Raw genomic sequence first — 6,000 nt, forward strand, 5'->3', positions numbered from 1 at the left:
ACTATCTCCTCTCTCTAAGAGATCCCATATTCCTGCCCCAAGCTTTCTTGAATTCAGACTCAGTTTTTTGTCTCCACCACCTCTATTGGGAGACTATTCCATGCATCTACTACATTTTCTTAGATTACTCCTGAGCCTATCACCTGAGCCCAAGCTGAGACAAACAATGTCACACCCTCCATGAACCAGGGAATTGGTGGAAGCTCCAGTAAGAATAGGTAGGCAGTTGTTGGAGGTTTTCTGCTGTTAACGATCAGGCCGGAGGACTTACAATAAAACTTAAAACTTAAAGCAAACAAAAAACAGGCTAAATAGTCAAAATAAAAAGAAAATAAGAGTGACTAATTTAAAAAATAGAAAGTAAAAAGAACAAAATAATGAAAATAAATGAAAAAGGCAAAAAGATGATGGGAGGAACCACAATACTGTGTCTAGCCTGGCACCATCTTGAAAAAAAAAAAAAAAAGAGGTAAGTTCACAAACTTAATTGTCAGACCTTGTATGATTAAAATCTACAAAATCCTGAATGGTGTGCATTAGGTATAAGTGAATTGATTTTATACTTCATCAAAAATTACAAAGAATGGTTAAGCTCTATAACTGGATGCCAGAGGTTATGGTAACAGTGGTTAATGTATATGAGTTTAAAAAAGGCTTGGATAAGTTCCTGGAGGAAAAGCCCATAGTATGCTATTGAGACAGACATGGAGGAAGCAACTACTTGCCCTGGAATCAGTTATCATGGAATGTTGCTCCTTTGGGGTTTCTGCCAGGTACTTGTGACCAGGTTGGTGAATGTGGAAACAGGATATTGAGCTAGATGGACCATTGGTCTGACCAAGAATGGCTGTTCTTATGTTCTTATACCATGGAGAGATACAAAGGCAAAATTATGTATTCTGTGCTATTCTCCATTCACTCTCTACTAATTCCTGATATTATGGGGTCCTATTACATAAGTTTGGTTAGTTTTGCACTTACTGCAACATTAGCAACAAAACTTAATGTGTGGTAGTACAAAGCTTTTGTATTAAATATAGAGGGTGTGAACAGTCTCTACCTTGCACTTACCCCCTCATTCTATAATCAGTTTTTTCTATTTGAATTGTCTAATTGGATCTAATGAGCTAAAATCACCAATTATTGGGGTTAATTGGCACTAATTGACCCTAATTTACAGTTATGCATATAAAGCACAGTTACTTACCTGTAACAGGTATTATCCAGGGCCAGCAGGTAGATATTCTCACATGTGAGTGACATCATCCATTGATCCTGGCATGGACTGTCTAAAGTGAGCTGTCACTTTAAGAAATGTAAAGACTCTCCATACTGTGCATGTGGAGGTGCTTTTCCACCCGCTCCCAGCTTAGTAGACCATCATTTCAGTAGCAAAAGCTAAGAAGCTAACTAGGGGAGGTGGGTGGGTTGAGAGAATATCTGCCTGCTGACCTTGGATAACATAAGAACATAAGAAATGCCATCAGCGAATCAGACCTTTGGTCCATCAAGTCCGGTGACCCGCACACGTGGAGGCTTAACTAGGTGCTTCCTGATGAAGACCTAGGTGTTCCCAGATGAGACCTTGTTTACCTGTATCCCTCAATGTGATTTGCAAGGAGGTGTTAAGTAACTGTGCTTTATCTCAGTACAAGCAGGCAGCATATTCTCACATATGGGGACTCCCCAGCTAACAAATATGGTTAGAGGGAAATTGGCTTCTAATTGGAGCATAAACTTTGGAGAGAACATCTAACCCAGCTCCACGGGGAGAACAGCTTTAAACCTACCAGAGACTTTTCCATTCTATAGACTTTTACAATAAAATTCAAATTTCTGACCAACTGACTTTCCCACCAAAATTCAAATTGGTGGATTGTCCTGTTCCCAATCAGGACAGTGAACCCACTATTTCCAAAATCACACTGCAGACTTCAGAGCATATCCTGAAAAAAGCCACAGCATGGTGGCTGATATAAAGATTTCTACCTGACAAAGACACAGCGAGACCTGGAAACTTGCAACAAGCACAATGCCAGCTGCAGAAACTCTGAGAGAACATCAGTGGTCTTTGCCATAAGGCATATGGGGACAGACTCAAAGGTCTCAATATGTATACTTTGAAGGAAAGGCAGGAGAGGGGAGATATGATAGAGATGTTTAACTACCTACACTCAGGGTGTGGGAGTGTGCTCCACCCCTCCCCCTCGACTTTGCACCGTCGGGTTTTGCTCAACTGCTACTCTCAACCACAACTTTCATTCCCAACTGTTTCGCCCAACCACAGTTTTCACTCCCAACATATACTCACACACCACCAAGGTTCTCTACAGCATCTACACTAAAGTAATTCTTACTCCTATCCATCCAGGTACAACACAAGAAGAACAACTTTCTCACAGCCAACTAGTCGTCCCCACTACCCGCCCCCCCCCCCCCTCCAAAATGAAGCTAATCCCACAAACACACACCCTGGCCACCCTACTGATAATCCTCCTCATTACCAGTTGGAAAGCAATAGCAAACAACTTACCAGCCCCACCCACATGCTCCACAGCAAACAAAATCCGACACCACAACAGAAGAATCCCAATAGTTAGAAGCTCAAACCACCAAACCAGCGCTCAACATCCCATCACCTTAGCCTGGAGAAGAAGACCACTTCCCAAGACCAAACCTCAACCTCCTCCTAAAACACTCATCTACCCTGAAACGACTCACAATTTCCAAACAGATATCACCACCCTAACATGTGCCTACTTAAACATCAGAGCCTTAGGACCTAAAACAGAACACATAAAAAACTGGATAAAACCCGAAAACCTAGACTGCCTTTTCCTCACAGAAACCTGGTTAACCTCAGACGCAGATCCTAGAATAACAGAAGTTTGCCCTCGGGGATACAAAATAACAGTGACCTGCAGAGAGAAAAAAAGAGGAGGAGGACTAGCAATCTTAATCAAGGACTCCCTAACCCTAAATATACTCGAAAAAACATCCACCCCACAAATTGACTTCCTTGCCTGCCATCTCTCAAGCACCACTCTAAAAAACTCACTAAACTGCATGCTCTGCTACATAACACCAGGAAACTGGACCACAGTAAGACCTGAATTTGAAAACTTCATATACCAAAACTCATTAACAGCAGAATACAACCTCATCTTAGGAGACCTAAACATACACCTTGAAGACCAAGCATCCAAACCAGCAGAAAACTGTCTATCATTTCTCAATGCCTTATCCTTCCAAATCCTAAACCCACAAACCATGCATGAAAAAGGACACCAACTTGACATTGCAGCCTTCATGACCCATCAACCATCCTCCCCAGAAATTCAAACACCTAATGGAACCTGGTCCCCATCCCTCTGGTCAGACTACTACACATAAACATTCAACATCAACTGGACCAAGAACGAAACCATACCTAAACCCAAAAAAATAACTTACACCTCACGCAAACACATCGACCCCCCCCCCCCAAATTCTGGACAAAAATAGATGAAACAATCCAGGACTGTGACCCCAAGGATTTCATCTCACAGTGGAACAATCTGACTACCAACATCCTTGATGAGCTAGCCCCACTACAAACCAAAACTAGAATCAGCAGAAGATCAGATCAATGGTTTGACAATGAACTACTACTTAAAAGACAATGCAGGCGACTAGAAAGAAAATGGAGAAAAACTAATCTAGATCACAAGAAAACTGCCTGGGAAAAAATAACAAACAATACAAAATACTACTAAACGACAAGAGAAAAACACATTACACTAATCTAATAGGCACAGAAACTCAAGATACCAAAAAACTATTCCAAATATTAAAAGACCTAACAGACACCAAATCCTACATGACCATTAACAATACCCCACCCCCCTCAGCCACCCTCTTAGCAGAACACTTCAAGAACAAAATTACAAATGCCAGAGCCACCCTCAATTGTACCCCATCCCATCTAAATGAACTCACAATTCTTCCCACAATTAAAGAATCAACTTCAGCTGACAGAACATGGTCTCAATTCCACAACATACAATGGTCTGAATTCAATAAATTCTACAAAAAGTACAGCCACACCCTTCAGCACAAAATTCTGTACTCTGCTTCTGCAATGGATACAAACCATGCTCACTGACGGCCTTTTCTCAACTGACCTCATCAAAATCATCATCACCCCAATCCAAAAAAATCCAAAAGGACCAACAGACCAACCATCCAACTACAGACCCATTGCCTCAATACCTCTATATGTCAAACTGACAGAAGGACAAGTAGCCAAACCCCTCACCAACTATCTAGATGACCATAATATACTTCACCCCACGCAATCTGGTTTCAGATCCAACTTCAGCACAGAGACATTACTAGGCTCCCTCATTGACACAGCCAGACAACACCTCAGCACAGGAAAAAAATTGCTTCTCATACAACTAGACCTTACCACAGCATTTGACCTGGTAGACCATAACATCCTACTGCAAATTTTGGATGCAATAGGCATCTCAAATAAAGTATACTCTTGGTTTGAAGGCTTCCTAAAATCCGGAACATACAGAGTAAAATCAGATAAAGAAAAATCTGAACATTGGTCCAACCTTTGCGGCGTACCACAAGGATCTCCGCTATCCCCTACTCTCTTCAACCTATACACTGCATCTCTCGGAACATACCTAGATAATCTAGGCATCACCACCTACAGTTATGCAGATGACATTACCATTCTCATACCTTTTGATCAACCAAAGACCGCCATGACAAACACACTACACCGAACACTAGAAACAGTAGCAATCTGGATGAAAGATCACAAACTGAAACTCAACACAGACAAAACTAAATTCATACTCCTCTAAAATGACAAAGTCCCAACCATATATAACCAATATAGAAATTAACACAATCAACTATCCCATTCAAACTACCATAAAACTTCTAGGAATGACTATAGAGCGATGCTGTACCATGCAACCGCAAATAAATAAAATACAGAAATCCTTCGCAGTGATGAGAAACCTAAGACAAGTCAGGAAATTCTTCAAAAAAACACAGTTCCAGCTTATAGTACAATCCCTAATCCTAAGTCTACTAGATTACTGCAACATCCTCTACCTCCCCTGCCCTGCTACAATGACTAAACAACTACAAACAATCCAAAATACAACTCTGAGACTCATCTACTCATTGAGAAAACATGACCATATTACAGAAGCATACATCAACTCACATTGGCTACCAATCCAAGAAAGAATACTATTTAAATTCTACTGTATGTTATTTAAAGCCTTAAACGGAGACAGCCCAACTACCTGAACAACCGCCTTATCCAAACCACCTCAATCAGACATAGAAAAACACACACCCCATTCACACACCCCTCGATCAAAGAAGTAAAACAGAAAAAACTATACGATGGCCTCCTGGCCACTCAAGCAGCTAAACTAGATAACCAAATCTCCAATCTACTGATAAAGACACCAGACTACAAGACGTTCAGAAAAGAAATAAAAACTATACTCTTCAAGAAATGCCTGAAACAGCCATAATTTCAGAAAAGAAATAAAAACTACATTCTTCAAGAAATTCCTGAAACAGTCCTAACTTCAAACTTACCGTCCTTCCTCCCTCCCTCTTCCTGCCACACAGAAGCTACATAACCTACTCTTTACCTCTCTAGAAAGGACAAATGTTCTTCCATTGTAACCCTCCGTTTTTTTATTTCTTTTGTAATCCGCCTTGAACCGCAAGGTAATGGCGGAATAGAAATCTCTAATGTAATGTACATGGCGTAAAAGCACATAAGGCGAGTCTTTCATTTGAAAGGAAGCACTGGAATGAGAGGGTATTTGGTAAGCCTAATATAAATGGATAACTTATCCATTAATAGATTACTATCTACAGCATTCACTTGAACCACCTCTGATCCTTTCCTAACCTGATCCTGTTTAGAAATTGGTGGTTAGAGATTTAAATGGCTCAATCTTAAATGAATAT

Source organism: Geotrypetes seraphini, chromosome 2 (assembly GCF_902459505.1).
Source record: "Geotrypetes seraphini chromosome 2, aGeoSer1.1, whole genome shotgun sequence".
Taxonomy (NCBI): Eukaryota; Metazoa; Chordata; class Amphibia; order Gymnophiona; family Dermophiidae; genus Geotrypetes; species Geotrypetes seraphini.